Here is a 17,441-nt window from a genome sequence, read left to right as displayed (position 1 = left end):
AACATGGCGGAAAACATCACAGTAGTTCAATAGCCAGTTAGCTTTCCGCAGCCCTCCCGGGCGGATGCTCTCCTGGACATCTGCGGTCTGTGATAGAAGGAAGAGCAGCGGCATACATAAGTAGATGTTGTCACCGCCTGGTTGCTATGATCTGGCATAGCTCGTGATCTGCACGAGAGTGCTTGGTGGTCCACTGGGCATCACATGTCTCTTAATGAGCACTTTGCTGGCAGCCACACAGTTCCGTTCCTTGCATGGTTTCAACCTCAACCCTACACTTGGGAGGAGCTCGCTAATAGGCCAAGCCCTGCACAACAGAATAAGACAATGCACCAAGAGGACGACAAGTGGCCGAACCTTCTAGAGCGCATCGGATTTTCCAAGCTCTAGGAATTTCTCACATCTTCGAGACAAAGAGGTAAGCATCCTATGCACACTATACCAACTTTGGCACAGGTTCATGCTTCTCCAAAAGAGGTAGGGGATCGACATCCAAAACTAAGGACCCTCGGGGCTTTAAGTGGGCCGGTGCTGCTCAGAGCCAAACCCCAGCAGTCTCCAGAAAGGGCTCCTGAGCTGGGGCCCTGCTGGGGCCATTCCCTGACTAGCCACAGCCACGCTGACGCCTCAGGCAGCCTGTTTAGCTGAAGTGCTGCATGGTTACATGGGCTGCCTGCAAGTGTCAGCACTTCGGATTATAAAAAAAAGAAAAGGCTTTGCCTTTTCTTTTTTCTACACCAAAGTACTGCCACCTGCAGTGGTTTCGGCTACACAGACTGCCTGATGACTGTACTCAGAAACAGGAGGAGGGCTGGAGGGCCAGCTCTCCTATTGTTTTGGAGTAAAGAGTCATCAGGCAGCATGAAGCCCTTTAAATGCACAGTTCAGAACAGAGGCATGCAGCAGGCAGCCCTTTCACTCAAGGAGCCGCATGATTAAAGGGTTTCCTTCAACCACGCAGCTACTTACATGAAAAGGCTGCCTGCTGTGTGTGAGAGCTGGGGGGCACCTTTGGTGCGCCCAGCCCCTCCTTTTTGTTTAAAAGGAGATGCTGGGCGTACCAAAGGCAATAATGCCAGTGCACCCCAGCCCACTTGATTTACCCAGACCTCCCTGCCACTTTTGGGTGAAGTGGGGGCTCTCGTTAGGGGACATGGCCTAAGTACACCCGTACTCGGTTTAGCACCCCACTTAAGGCACTGACCAGGGTCCACATTGTATACGAGTAACCACTTATTCAAGCAAGCAACGATTTTGTGATTTGATCTTTCGTCTTTATATAGGATATTTTATGTTCCGATTGGTGATTTATTGGTAATTACTGTTTCCTTTCTGTGAAATAGTCTATCCTTTATAACTTAAAAATATACCACTGAATTGAGTGTAACCGCTTTCCGCTGGAGACAAGCACTTTTATGCATGTAGCTAATAGAGCGATATAACGATCATGGGTTTGCAAAATAGAAGCACAACATTAATATTGCAAGACACGGAGCGCTAAAAGGCACCAGATGGTGAAGTACCTAATATACAACACGTACAAAAGCGTTGTCATGCCATTATATGGCTGTGCTGTCCGAGTCAATCTGTTTTCATCTCTAATGAGGTTTGTTTTCATGGATGGCTGTCCAGGCATTTAAAACCATGCACAGATTTTGTTCTAATGCACAGTGTTGGAGCATTGATTGCGATCAGAAGAGACTGATATTTCCATCGCTATTACGCACGCTCCAAGAAAATATTATAAATTTGTTTGCTGGACACAGATGAAGATTCTGACCTCGTGGTTTAAATAATAAGTATACAAAATGATTAGAAATGGGCTAATACCAAGTTGAGGTAACTGACAATGCGTATAATTAAGGCTATCCTATCATTAAAGGAATAATTTCAATGTTGTGGGTCGGCAAGCATCGGTCAGGCTGATGGTGTGACTACAGCCAAAGGTCACTAGACATTAAATGAGTTCAATAGTCTGGCCGCTTGCACCACAACTCACACAAAACTCAATAAACAAAGATTCAAGCCTATTAACCTGATATAAAGACCAATATTTCAATAAATTGTAATGGCTTTAATATTTAGCCAGTATTAATACACGTCCAACACATGTTTCGACCCTTAAAAAAGTCTTCCTCGGGGCATTTCCTCAATTCAATTTGACATCAATGCCAAGGGGCTCTTTTGCCCCTGCACTTGCTGATTTCTGAAACCACTCTTTTGCCACTGGATATTTCCCCTCTTCTCTAAAGCACTCCCTGGTGCGCCCCCTACTGAAAAAACCTGCAGCAGACCCCACTTGTCCAGCCAACTACCGCCCTATTTCTATTCCCCCCTTTGTCGGGAAACTCCTGGAGAAGCTGGCCTTCCCCCAACTTACTTCACACACTGAACCTGTTGGTGGTCTCCACAACCATCAATCTGGATTCTGAGCATCCAGAGGCACGGAAACTGCTCTGCTAAACACCCATGAAGAACTGCTTGCATCTTTGGATTCTAACTCCACAGCTGTCCTCATTCTACTTGATCGCTCCTCTGCCTTTGACACGGTCAACCACTCCATCTTCATGCAACGGCTCCATGATACCCTGGGTATCACAGAGCGGGCACTGGACTGACTGACCTCCTTCCTAAGTGACCGACCATCCCAGGTTATTCTGGGCAGCTTCTCCTCCCTTACCACTTTCTCCACCTGTGGTGTCCCCCAGGGCACCAACCTCTCCCCTTGGCTCTTTACCAAATTACCTTGCTCCACTGGCACCCCTCATTTCCACCTTCTCCTCTAACTTCCAGTGCTATACAGATGACACACAATTCTTCTTCAGACTTCCTGTTCACCCTCTTACTTCTTCCTTCATCCCACACTGCCTATCTGCCATCCATCCTGCTGCACTTCCAATGATCTCTGCCTCAATGACCACTTTCTTTAACTAGTGGGAAGGAGCTACACTGTGAGAGATGCAGGAGCACTCTTCTTGCGTTTGTTCCAACCAGCCGGAGAGTAGCGTGCATTTTGAAGGGTAAGCCCTTCAGAATTCTAATGCTCACGGCGCCCGCGGTGCGGATTCTACCATTTCTGCATCTACAAATCTGAAAACCACAAAGACAGCTGTGGGTTTGAATTTATACATTAACCTCTGCCTTGCCTTATCCCATTGTGGGGTATTTTATTCTGGTTCCTAACTTTACTCTGTGGGCTTCAGTGTTTCTGGATACTCAAAGATGGATGCACCACTTTGTGTTAAGAGTGCTTTCTTGTGCCTGGCCTGACTCCACCTCTCATTGGTTGCCTTGGCTTAGATAGGCCAATCAGTGCAATCGGGAGGCAGAAACCAGCCAGACCTACTAAGGCCCATGACGAAGGCCCCTGTCTGCTCCCTGTCTGCTAGCAGAATGCTACTTTGATGTACTTTCTTGCCACCCCTTGACTTGATCTTCCTGAAGGTGCAACGTCACTCTACTGTGAAATCTTGACTTCCATAACACTCCTCCATAACTATGGGTACACTCCCTATTCTGGACACTCCTCTACCCTCTTTTGCCTCAGCCTTTCTTTGCCTGTCCCCCATGTTTGCACTTTTATCACTGCGTGCCTACACCAACCTCTAAATTCTGTATGTGTCCTTTTTTTAACTTGGCTGTGTTTTCATGCATTGTGCCACTTCAATTTAGCTGTGTCTTCATGCATTGAGCTACTTTGAATTTAGCTGTGTTTTCATACATTGTGCTTCTTGAATTTAGCTGTGTCTTTATGCATTGAGCAACTTTGAATTTAGCTGTGTTTCATGCATTGAGCTACTTTGAATTTAGCTATGTCATCATGCATTGAGCTACTTTGAATATAACTGTGTTTTCATGCATTGGGCTACTTTGAATTTAGCTGTGTTGTCAGGCATTGTGCCACTTGAATTTAGCTGTGTTTCATGCATTGAGCTACTTGAATTTAGCTCTGTTTGCCTGCCTGTTGTATTTCGCCCCCCTGCTGTTTGTTTGAGATGTCTGCCTATCTGAATCCCTCTTCTTGTTGTCTCTTCCTCTCCTCTCCTCTACTCCCTCCCTCTTTACACCCTTAGAACTTACTCTATCTGAAATGTCGCTTGACCTTTATGATAGCAGCTTGTTTTTCTCCCCCCCCATTTGTTTTCTCCTCCCTCTCCCCCTCCAGTACTATCTGAAATGTCGTCAGGCCTAGTACGATGGTCGCTTGTTTTGTTCATCTCCTTCTCCCTGTACCACAACCCTCTCACCTCTTGTTAAATTCCGGCACTACCTCAATTGTTGTCAGGCATTGTAATATAACCGCTTGTCTTTCTCATTCTCCTTCCCACCCCCTCACCTCCTTATCACTGTCCAAAGCTCTTGCACTATCTGAAATGTCGCCAGGCTGATTACGATAGTTTATTTCACATTCTGAATATATCAAGGACTTGTAACAATGCCACTGTATTCTCCCTTGTTCCCTCCCTGCCTTGAAGCGCTTTGAAACACATTGGGAGTCATTACGACCCTGGAGGTAGCCATGCCACTATTTGCGGCATGGCTACCCCCATTCCGGGTACCGGGTCCGGGTTCCCTGAATGGGGAAATACCGGGCCATTCCAACCTTGGAGGGCCCGGTATTTCCCCATTCAGAGTACCTGGACCCTGCACATTCCCATTCCCATTCGAGCCCCCATAGGGCTCAATGGGAATGGGGAGAATGCTAACAACAGGCCCGTTAGTAACAGGCCCGTTGTTAGCATGCTGGGCCACTCGCGGGACCCGCTAAGGTCGTCTGGTTTTACCAGGCATCCTTACAGGGTCCTGCGAGCAGACCTCTTAATGAGGAGGTAGGGATTTAGCGGGGCCGGCATCTCTACCGGCTCCGTTGGACCCCTACCAGCAGGGTCGTAATGACCCCCATTGTGTATAGGCGCTATATAAATAATCAATCCAATTCAATTCAATTCAAGACAGAGATACTTTCTATTGGGACCCCGCTCCCTCTTTCTTCCCCCCCACTCTGGCCATCCTCTATGGGCTCTGCCACTTCTCCTTCACCTGAAGCCAGAAATCTTGGAGTCATGTTCGACTCCTCTCTTTCCTTGCTCCCTCACATTCAGGACATTGCCAAGAAGGCCAACATTCATCTCTTCCTTCTCAAAGGAATTCTCCCTTTTCTCACTTTCCCCCAGAAGCTCAAAGTTACCAGAGCTCTGGTTCTCTCTAGGCTTGACTACTGCAATATCTTTTTCTTGAATCTACTCTCTTCCTCCCAACGACCCCTCCAGCTAATCCAGAATATGGCACGAGACTTATCCTTGGCCTCAAGCCCAGGGACTGCATCTCTCCTGCCCTAAAATCTCTCCACTGGCTCCTGGTGGCTGCAAGGATCAAATTCAAATTGCGTTGCATTATCCATAATGCTGTCTGGGGCCGGTGACCACGCTATCTGCAACTTGCCCTCACTAAATACTCTCCCTCTAGACATCTACGATCCTTTGCTACCAACTGTTTGTGTGTAAAGCGTTTCGCTAAACAGAGGGCTGGTGGCCGATCTCTTTCCTCAGCCTCCTCTTTAATTTTTGCCACACCGCAGTAATCTACACGTCTGCACGCACACCATCTGCTGAACATGAGAATTCTAAATCCCAGGAAAGTTAACAATGCTGGAAAACCACTGCCTTCTTTTCTCCACCTAAAATCACTACTTCAATAATACTCTTGTTTAGAAAACATTTGAGGAGAAATACACCAGTAGCAGGGTGAATTTGTTAATCAGAGGGGTGTTAACACTTTCCATGAATATGCAGCGGGTTGTAGCGAGGTACCCTGAATCAACCAAGAGGATCTCTGGGGGATCTATCCCGAATTGTTTTTAAATAATTTGGTAAAATTGGAATATTTTAGAGCACACTTTGTGTAAAAAAAAACAGAGAAAAAAAACACCAACTTAAGAATCTGTTTTGTAGGTTAATGCATTAAAAAATCCAATAGTTGCAAGGTCATCAACCGTGCCTAGAAGCATTTCTCAATGCATTTCCATGATGCCTTTGTCCACAATATATGCTAACATTCTGCCAGTGTAAAAAACGTTCATGCTGACTGGCCATATATATGACCAAGCTGGCTGCACCAATATATGCCAGTTCTTCCACTTAAGGGAAGGACATACTCATGTTTGCTTTGCCCATAGTGCCAGTAATAATACTGTAAACATGTTGATGCTGGAGCCCCACGTAAAAACATACACTTGTTGGATTTGCTCAAAATAAATGCACCACGCCGGTATGGCCACATAAGAACACTGATCATGTTGGCCTTGGACAGTAAAAATGCTATTGCCACTCTAAGAAATCATGGCCAAACTACCTGCACCAATCTAGCTCCCACACCTCCAAGGAAGAAAACATGTCCAGGTTACCTTTCTGCGCCTATGTAGTCCTCCTCCCACACTCCTCTGTAAGAACACTCGTCATCTTAGGTTTGCATTGCTCATAATGCCGTAAACATGCATGTCACTGTAAACAATTATGTTGATGCTAGCTGCTGCTGTATCCATGCCCGCACTCCCAATCAGATGCTCGCTCCCTGTCTAGACACACACACAAACCAAATGAATTCATGCATTCTTACGGCATAAAAGCTATCCCAGTCGCACAAGCACCCATATACTTCAACATACACCCTGAATGCACGTAAGAGCACTTACACTGACAAAAACCCTTTTGTGCATGCACCCAAACGTGCGTACATACCCACATACAGATGTACACAAATGTTTTTTTCCTTATTGGCAGCCCCAGATTCCAGACACCGCCACAATGGCCCTCCGGCTCACTAGCACCATGCAAACAGGAGAAGCCTCCTTGCTGGTTCATAGTCAAAACATCAGAAAACAAAAAGTCCAAAGTCAAAATATCGAGAAAAAAAACGTTGAAAAACAAAGTCGAAGGTCTTTTTTATAACGTTTTTTATTCGAAATGGGGGGTTCCTCCCCAACCCCCCCTTTTTTTAACCTTTTTTTTTGCATATGAGAGGACTTTTTTTCTATTTTTTTGTCTTTTGACTTTTTTTTCCTCGATATTTTGACTGCACACCTCCTTGCTCCTGTCCTGCATGATCAGGACAGTTTCTAGCCAACGTGTTGCCCAGGGCAAAACACCAGAATGTGCCCCCCAACTGGCACACATCACTCCCAAACTACACCGCTGTGTCGTGCGATAAAACCCCTCCTCAATATGAATTAATAATTGGAATATAAATGAAGCCGGTTTCATTACATTGTAATGCAAGTACTTTACCGAAGAATTCTAATGTGAAAACAAAGCTGTTGCTGTCCAAGTAAATGGTTTTTCTGTCACCTGCTCTTAGGGAAGGCCGTGCCTGAATGCAGTTTCAAACTGTCCATAGAGGCACACTGTGGTGTGAACAGCATGCCACGGTCTGAGGGCCCACTGACCACTGGCCCTGTGTTTCATGTTCTGTTCGTACCACCTCACTTGTATTTCGCAAGGGGCAATACTAGACTAACTATATTAATTATTTTCTGATGGAAGGTTATCATTCCAAGATGAACAGTCGGGTACACTCTTATTGTACTCTTTCAAAATACATCTATGAGAGTGGGAAAGGGAACAAACAGCACCGGTGAGGGTTCCTGTATGCTTTGCATTAAATCACAGCACCTTTCAGGACTATAACAGTGATCAGAGATCTTGATATTGGATAAACAAGTCTTTGATGAAAGGATTGTATGTGTGAATCTCTAAATTCATAACAGTTTCATGGCTTGGTGCTCACATCACTGTTCACAACACTCACCCCAACATTAAAATGTTTGTAATCATAAAGCATAATTACTCATTTGGACAGCTTAAGTTTTTGGATGCGAGTATAAAATGGCAGTAACTTCAGCCTTTCAAATAGGGTACAAGGGCTCTTTTGCTTCTTGTTTCTGAAGAATTTTAGATGAGGAAGGGCTGGGTCTCAGTGTAAGCATGCCCAACCCCCAATACAGAAACATCTTTTGGGAATTATATCTATAGACAGGACAGAATACCATAAAAGAGAGACCCAATAAACAATGCACAGAAAGGCTAAACAGAAGGGATTGTACCTCTTACAAACTTTAGCCTTACCATGAATAAGCTGATGAAGCTTTTTAAACAAAACCGGCTTCTAATGCATGGTAAAGGGTGCACATTTCCTCAGCCACTACCTCCTTGCTATTATGCTGGCCCTGGGAGTAATTTCTGCAAAAGCGAACAGGCCCAGGCTTTATCTAACAGAGCTGCCATTAGCATCTCTTATTAGTGCTGACCTGCAGCTCGTGAACATCATGGTGTGGCAGTGTTGAAAGGGCGTTTGGCCTAGTGGATGTACAATTTGAGGCAACCTCTTTTGATTGCTTTCTGTGTTTAAGTGTGGGCACATTATAGCATGCTCGTCAAAGCCACATACGCAAAACATTCCAGTATGCTATTGTATGGACATTGGACACATCAGACAAACACAAGCATGTGTGCTGTTACTTATGGCAGTGCCACATAGCTGCCATTAACCAACAGGGTGGTGGCTTGTGCAGTGCACAAAGCATTGCTGCACACATACCACTGCATTGATTTGCTATGGACTACTGTCTGCATGGTGTTACACAATGACCTCTACTTTCCCAATCAAGGTGTCAAGTGACATTGAATTGCCATCTGGTGTGAACGCTAGGCCGTGACTGGCTTGTTTATAAATTAAAAGACATTTGATGCTGAGCGGATGCATTTAGTCCATGTCCCAAAGCAGCCACTAGAATACTTAAGCAAGCAAATTACAGTTAACCACCCCAGGGATGCACCATATATAACTAAAAAGTAATATTCAAAAAAACGTTTTGGTGTGTCAAATAAAGAGACATGAAAATAAAGACCTGTCTATTGGTCGGAAAGTTAATGCATACAAAATGGTTCTGGCTCCGAAATGGAACGACGTTTTGGTCATGTTACCCCTTCCAGTTAGTCAATACATTTGGAGAAAGGTTGATAATGTATTACAAAGCTTTTTATGGAATAGGAAAACACTGAGATTAAAACTTTGGAAATTGCAGATGCAAGGGGATAGAGGAGGCCAGAATATCCCGAACTTTGAACCATTCTGAATGGTGCCGTTGCATCCGGCATGGTCTGCTTGCGGGTGCCGGTCTGCGAAAAGGCACCCGCGAGCAGAACTTGTAGTTTGCCGGTACAGTAACAACGGTACTGTCAAGCTTAGCGGTACCGTTGTTACGGTACCGGCAAACTAGGAATGAGGCCCAATGTCTAAGCTCACTAGGATATCAACTCTGTCCATACGAAAACCCTCTGAGTCTGATGACTTCCGTAGTGTCTTGTATGTAAGATTCCATTTGTTTGACTTAAGGACTCAGAAATCGGTCTGCAAACTTCGACAGTGGTTCTAGCAGTGGACCTGAGACTGATACAATTTGTCTGCCAGGAGGATTCACCAATGTCTTGTGTATTTTGTGCAAGGTGTAGAATTTTGGAAGCTGGGATTTGGTGACATAAGATGTTCCACTTCTTGTTTTGAGATCCAGTGTCTCTCAAGTGCTTTGGATACTTTGGAGTTAATAGTTGTAGTGTTTTGGTAGGATCAATGTTGATGGGTTGGTAAAATGAATTGTCACTCAATTGGAGGTCAAACTCATTTATGTAGTGCTGCCTGTTGAGGATCACTACAGCTCCTCCTTTGTCAGCTTGCCTGAGGACTATCATTTGGTTATATAGCTTCACGTTCACATCTAGTGATGTTTTGAAACCCTTGTCTCATGTTTTGTTTCTCAAGCTTATCAAGTGCACTCAAAACCCTCTTCTCAAACAATATTGCCTCTGAAGTATGGCTAGTGGTGGGAGGACTAAAGGTGGAAGGTCGACATAACCCAGTTTGTTTTCTCTTCGCTAGTATAAGAGTGATTCATGAAAAACTGTTTGATGTATATCTTTCTGAAAAGTTGTTCCAAATCTGTTCTCATCCTAAAGTTGTCATATCGATCAGAACTGCTAGACTACCCTCGAGCTTTCATGAGCATCATCTTTTAGTCACCACATGCTAGACCCCCTTGGGCTACCAATATTGTTTGTCTACCCTTGAAGAGGTTCCCACATTGACCTGTACATGTAATGTACAGTATAGAGGAATGTACAGTATAGAGGAATGAAACATGTTGGGCTATAGGACAACACGAGACCAAGGGCCTCATTACGGCTTTGGCGGTAGCCATGCCGCTACTGGCGGCATGGCTGCCACCAAAACCGGGTCCGGGTTTGGGTTCCCCGAAGGGGGAATTACCGGGCCCTTCCAAGTTTGGAGGGCCCGGTAATTCCCCCTACAGGGAACCCGGGCCCGGACCTTCCCCATTCCCATTTGAGCCCTCAGAGGGCTCAATGGGAATGGGTGCAGGGAGCTAACAACGGGCCAATTACAACCGGCCCGTTGTTAGCTCCCTGGTCCACTCGCGGGACCCGGTAACGACGCCTGGTTTTACCAGGCGTCCTTACCGGGTCCTGTGAGGGGACCTCGTAATCAGGTGGAATGGGTTTAACGGGTCCGCATCCATTTGCGGCACCCGTTAACCCATTCCTCCACTCTTATAATGAGGCCCCAAGTGCTATGATAGGCACTATGAAAACACCATATGTATTATAGGTATTTGTACCGCTACATAGAGGTATATACCAATTAGATATTCTCTTTTGTGGATAACAATTGTGGTTTTTCATTTTGTTTTATCAAATGTGTGCTGTGTATAAATTTTCAGCTATTTGCCTACACCTGTACCTCGATTAAACAACTGTTATGTACTGTATATGCACTTTGTAATCACCTTCTTGTTGATAAGCACGGGACACTTTATCTAGCATTCTTCACTTTTCCGTTGGTTTCAATCAATGCTTTTAACCTGTCCTTTTGATGTTTTAAAGATTTAACAATGTTGTTTGAACTTATGATATTGGGATTCACAGTGTCTGGTTGAATACTCCATGTGCATTGTGTTCCCATCAACTTGGTGGAATCAAATGAGTGGTAATGTTCTGATACCTTAGGAATTGCAATTACCAGACCCTCTAGAGATAGGGAGCCTTTATCCGTTAAGTTTTTATCTAAACCAGGTCTGCTCCACGTTTATACCTGGTAACCCCCCGGTTTATACACGCAAGCCATCATCAACCTTCTCTTTGCGGCAGAGGGCGGCAGGACTACGGAGTTGGAAAGGGTGCACTGGGGTGGAAGACCATATGGTGATGGCCTGCATTCCATTGTGGCTATGTTTTTGCCTATGATACAGGGACAAGGCAGAAGTACTGATCCGGGCGCGGGAGTGGGGAGACCTGGAATTTGAAGATTCTAGGATAGTTATATACCAGGACCTTTCGAAGATGATGCTCTCCAGGAGAAGAGATTGCATGCCGCTCATGAAATGGCTCACGGAGAAGAGGATAAGATACAGGTGGGGATATCCGTTTTTACTCCAATTCGAAGTGGACACAATGGACTATTGCACTACCTCACCCGAGGAAGCGGAACAAGCACTCTGCCACTTAACCTCGGATGCAGTAGCAGACACTAACCCAGTGGAGGAACGTGAATTGAATAGGAGCCGCCACTCGTCGACCCCAGGCACACAGAGGAGAAGGAATGGAGGAACTGGGCGAAAATACCGGCTCTTGAACAGACCTTCCCGTGCAAGTCATCCTGAATGCCCTGGAATGTTGAGGACGACGGAATTTCAGGACTCACAACAACTGACTGGACTGGATAGATACTGAGCCGGTGGGTCGACATGGTACTGTACGGAATGCTGGTGTGGGGAAGCAACCCTCCTTCCCTTAGTGGCCCTAGATAGAATGGAGGGCGTCTTATCATCTTTACTGTGGAATGCAGTATTTTGTTCATGTTCATGTTAAAGGTTGTTTTGTTATGGAGGACGCTTTGTGTGTGGGATGGGGTTCTTTAGCAGGTGTGACAAGAAGCAATATGGGGCTAATAATAAGGAAGGAGAAGTGGAGGAATTGGGGCAATGTATGGCAATTAGGCCTAACGATGGTAGTAGGAGTCTGGTCATGGATACATTAAATGTGAAAGGAATGAAAAGGTCCCTGTTAGTAAGGGAGTTATTGAGATGCCACCCTTGATGTACTGTTCTTGCAGGAGACACGGCAGGTGATGGAGAGGAGAGGATGCTACAGGGGGCAGGTATAGGACTGGGAACTTGGCCTCCGGACCAGTGAAAAAGGGAGGAATGGGGATAGTTGTGCATAGGCAATGCAGGCTACGGGACTTGAAGGTGACCAAACTGTTGGTGGGTGATCATAGTGCAAGGGACCTTGGAAGGGGCGCAGATAATACTGGAGGTCCTATATGCCCCGAATCAGGGCCAGGAGGGGTTCATACAGAAAGCTCTGGACCATATGCAGGCACTGGATGCCGAGATTTACACCATCGGGGGAGATTTCAAATCCTAAGTGGACAAGGAGTTGTACAGAAAATCTATGAGGGATGGGAAGCCTCAGGGGAGGGAGAAAGGACCATCTGGTGTGTGCCATCGAGGTGAGGGGCCTAGTGCATGTGTGGAGGGCAAAGCACCCTGGGGACAAGGCATACACGTTTTTCTCTCACCCGCACTCAATGTATATGAGGATACAAGACTTGCTGCTGAACCGAGACCAGGGGGAACAGTGCTGGATTGTGATATAAGAACGGTGGCGTGGACAGATCACGACATGGTCCAGATGACGCTTGAGGTTGGTGGAATATACAGGGCGGACTCGGTTGGAGGTGTAATGAACTCCTATGGAAAGATCCAATATTCGCGGCCCAATTTTCTGGGGACATAACGGAATACTTTGAGCTGAACAACACAGGGAAATAGACATTAAGACAGTCTGGGAAGCGGCAAAGGGCACATGGCGAGGCCACTTGATCAGGGAAGGGCCGTGGAAAAAGAGGGAGAGGAAACTACAGAAGAATAAGCTTCGAACAGAAATATAGGAGTGGGAGGCACAGATGCATGGGGGCGTGGGAGTATAGCAGGAATGATGGGAAAACTGCAGGCAAAGAGATTAGAACTGAAGGAAATCAAGCTGGGCGAAACTCTGAGTAAACTTAAATACCTCAAACCGAAGTATTACGAGAAAGGAAACAAAACAGATGTGCTCTTAGCAGCAAGACTCCGGGCTCAGAGGGCAGAGAGATGGGTTACAACTCTGGAGGAGACAGCGGGGACCCCCAGAACCACGCCAGTAGAAATAGCGGGAGGCTTTGCAAATCATTATGAGGTCTTATATAAGACAGAATGTTCTGAAATGGCGGGCAGGGCAGTGGAACATCTAAGGGGTATAGAGATGGTGCGCATCCAGGAAATGGAGCACTTGGAGCTCTTGGAGAGCCCTATCACAGCAGATGAGGTTCTAGATTCGATCACTCACCTACCAAATGGCAAAGGTTTTCCGGTGCCCTTATAGGCCATATGGTAAAGGTATACAATAACATACTAGAGATTGGGACAGTCCCTGAGTCTTTTAGCAGGGCACTGATAACAGTGATCCCTAAAGAAGGGAGCAACCCGACATGCTGCCTCTCATGTCGCCCCATCTCCCTGCTAAACGAAGTTGAGAAGATCTTTGTGCGAGCCCTGGCCACTCGCCTCGAGGGAAAGATGCCGCACCTAGTGCACCCATTCCAGGTTGGGTTTATAACTGGCAGACATGGCACAGATGCTATAAGAAAGAGCCTGAATCTCATGGAGCATGTCTCTGAAGGCCTGAGTGAACATGCTTTTTTGAGCCTCGATGCCGAAAAGGCATTCGATTGAGTGGAGTGGGGGGTTCCTGTTTGCTGTGCTGCAGAAGGTGGGCTTTGGAAAGAAAATGCAGCAGGAATCCCACAGCACAAGTGATAGTCAATGGGAGTAAGTTCAGCATTGTCAGATTTGAAAGTGGTACTAGATGGGGATGCCCTCTGTCTCCTTTGCTCTTCGAGTTAACAATGGAACACCTGGGCATAAAAATAAGGCAGGATGCACGGATTAGAGGTATAAGGGTTGGGGTTTGCAGAACATAAGCTCAACATGTATGCAGATGACGTATTGCTCCACATCTTGAATGTCCCCATTTCAGCCCATAATGCACTCCGGATCCTAGAAAAATATGGCGAGTCTCAGGGTTCAAGGTTAACATGGGCAAATCGATCCTGCTCCCCATAGGTAAGGATGTACAAGGACGTAAGGACGAGTGGTGCAGCCTTGGGATTCCGATAGTAGATGAAGGCATAAAATACTTGGGGGTGAGATTAACCAGGGACTTAAGTGCACTATATGAGGGCAATTTCCCCCTGCTGATACAAAGGTTGTTTAGCGATCTGGAAGCCTAGTCGAGACTCAATTTGTCATGGTTGGGCAGACTAAATGCGGAAAAGATGTCACTGCTGCCCCGAGTGCTGAATCTATCCCAGGCACTGCCTATTGAGATGCTAGGCACCCATTTTGTGGAGCTAAAACAGGGGATTAAGAGGTTTACATGCAAGGACAGAAGTGGAGGGTCTCGTACTGTGTACTGGTGCAGCTAAAAGAGAGGGGAGGAGTGGGGCTGCCAGATATGTGCACCTGCTACAAGGCAGCACAGTTTAGAGCATTGACCCCCCACTTCAGGTTAGGCCAACAGAAGCAGAGGGTCCAAATTGTGAACTACTTATGGAGACCGACCACTCTGGGACAATGGCTCTGTGCACCACACATAGATTCCCAAGGATAGTGAAGTCGCACCATATAGTGGTCCCGCTGTTGAACCTTTGGATAGTAAAGAGAGAACCTATCGGGTTAACGACTTGACCATCTCCGTTGAGTCACATATGGGCCCTCCTGTGCCCCCCGATTCGAGATCACATCCAGGACCATGCCAGATTTCAGGAATGGTTTGACGCAAGACTAGAGCGAGTGGGACAGCTGGTGAAGGGGAAAGACTTTGTGGGCATCGGGGAATTGGAAAAGTGCCTGGGAATAGGACCAATCTCAGTGTTGAAATGTTTACAGCTAAAGGGGGTGTTAATGTCTGGGAGATGGAAGGTTCAGAGGGACTTGACGGATACTGAGAGGGTTTTGAGCACTGAGATAACGACAAGGGGGTTGATATCCAAATTGTACCTGGCACTGCTGTCAGCGCAGGGAGTAGAGGCTGACATATATAAGGAAAGATGGGAGAAAGGTATGGCAATGACCTTGGACAAGGACCAATGGGGGATGATGTGTGTGAATGCCCACAGGACATCGATTGAATGTCAATACAAGCTACATGGCATTACATTGTTGTACAGTGGGAAATGGTTAGATTGTCCAAAATGTTCTTCGGGGTAGACCCTCGATGCTGGAGAGGCTGCTGTCAGAGGGCCGATTATTGGCGTATGTGGTGGGGATGAAGGGAGGTGCAAAGATTCTGCAAGGAGGTCCTGGGATGGATAAAGACCCTGGATGGAGCGGAGAGGGACCCGGAACAACTGCTGATACTGTTTGGGATTGAGGTTATGGAGAGAGAGTGGAGGAGGGTGTCCCATATGGTATACTTTTTATTGTTGGCTGCGAGGGCTTGCCTGGCAGGGGGTGGATAATGGGCCCTGAAGGCACGAGATATATATGTAATTGTTACGCTCACCTGGCCTCTACGGAGGCGTTGGGGCATGGTTGCAGCCCTCCCGGGGGTGAGGTCACTTGGGTCTGACTTCGCCCTCTGCACTTATGTGGCGATTGGTGGTAATAGGTGATGCTGCTCGGGACTGATCCTGCGTGGAGAATAGGGGGGCATGAGTATGCCAGCTTGTGCACCTGATCCCCTTCCAGACCTCTTCTCCCAAACCATGGTACCCGTGGGATGTGCTGTCCCTGGAAAGTTCACCTGTTGATTAGTTTTGGCGAGCACTCCCTCCTGCTACTTCTGGCAGGGTCGCTTGTATGATCTGGACCAAGTTCCTTCACTGGTCTCTTGCACATGGTAGTCCAGTTTTGCTAAATAAGGGGTAAGTTGCCCTCTTTTTTGTTGAGGGGGGCCTCGGTCATGAGGGGGTGTAACAATTTTGAGAAAAGGGACTGAGGCTACCCCACCTTGTGGACACTGGCCGTGAAAGGATCCAGCACACTAATGACAGATTAATCCTATTAATCTGCGTTCTAGAGATCACCCAGGCTACATGTAGCACATATACACATTTTATTCATATCTTTAAAACAACGAACAGTTTAGCTTAATAACAACATAGCTAACATTCACATAAACATTTGCTTATCCTTTGAGTCTTTTGAATAGATTTCATTCCGACATTTTGTACATTCAATTGCTTTGTAATGTGGGTTAATGCATATTGGTGACTGAGAATGCGGTCAGAGTGACCTAACATCTATCTCGTCGACACTTATTAGTGTTTCTGGCACTGAAAGGGTTGATGGTGATGTGGTGTAATCTTCAAGACAGTTCTAGTAGACTTGATCGTGTCACAGGTAATTCAATGTAGTGGGACATCTAAAGACAAAGTACGGGTGATTAAAAACATGGGGTGTCTCTACAGGGACTTGTGGTGCCTGATGAGGTGCTGGATAATGTCCTACCTGAGCCATTGATTAGCAGTGTCCCAGGTCGGGCGAGACGGCCGTGAGCCTCTCGCTGTGAGCACCTTCTGTGCGCTTGGTATGATTTAGTCTGGACTTGTTTAGATCTGGAATCCAGATGATTGACTGTGAAACAGATTGTAAATATCTGATTAGGTCCCCAGTTACTTAACTGTCGGGAACGATCATAGTTATCTAATTGGTGAAGGGCAGGTACATTGGCTGTCGTGCCTCTACCTCCCTCTCTGATTGTAGTATTCCTCTATCTGCCCAAGCATGCTGTTAGGTAGGTGAACATTATCTATACTCAGTTAGAAAGTGCTCTCTGTGGTGATCGAGTGAAAAAACTACTTGTTTCGCCCTGTGATGCGTGACTAGATTGTGACTCCCGTGGGATGCTTGATCAAAGCTGCCATGCTCTCTATTAGTGATGGAGCGCGACATGCTATCCAGGGGGAGGGCGTGGGGGATATTGGTCAGAAGCGCCGTGCTCTCTATTAGTGAAGAAGAGCGATGTGCTGTGCAGGGGGACCACATAGGGTCAGCGTACTGCTTACCTGTAACTGCGCGTAGCTGCAGAACGCCGTCGGAATGGCGGTGTCTGTAACTACGCGTGTGCGTACTAGTATATTACAGCTCGTCGGACGCGTGAATGCGCGCCCTGACTACAGGGCCGCATGTGCATGAGAGCAGTGTCTCATTGCTGTGTCTACAAGATAGTGTCTCGGTCGGGAGCGTGTGCATGCTAGGGACACTGCGTATCTCCTGTCTCTGGCCCTATTTGTTAATGTTCTCCTATGAGGCTTGCAGTGTGTCAGGGTTC

At 46.5% G+C, this 17,441-nt stretch overlaps 1 protein-coding gene across 1 annotated transcript in view; it reads left to right on the top strand.

Annotated features, from left to right (window-relative positions):
- Positions 1 to 281: 281 nt before the first annotated feature.
- LOC138471644 (beta-1,4-galactosyltransferase galt-1-like) overlaps positions 282 to 17,441 on the top strand; it is a 287,057-nt gene continuing 269,897 nt past the window's right edge. The window contains exon 1 of the mRNA XM_069609358.1: positions 282 to 418. The gene's annotated coding sequence lies outside the window, so the exon portion shown is untranslated. The remainder of the gene's footprint in view (positions 419 to 17,441) is intronic.

Source organism: Ambystoma mexicanum, chromosome 8, assembly GCF_040938575.1.
Source record: "Ambystoma mexicanum isolate Mex_15411 chromosome 8, UKY_AmexF1_1, whole genome shotgun sequence".
NCBI classification, from domain to species: Eukaryota; Metazoa; Chordata; class Amphibia; order Caudata; family Ambystomatidae; genus Ambystoma; species Ambystoma mexicanum.
The sequence above is the reverse complement of the archived record's forward strand: the minus strand, read 5'-3'. Positions and strand labels throughout refer to the sequence as shown.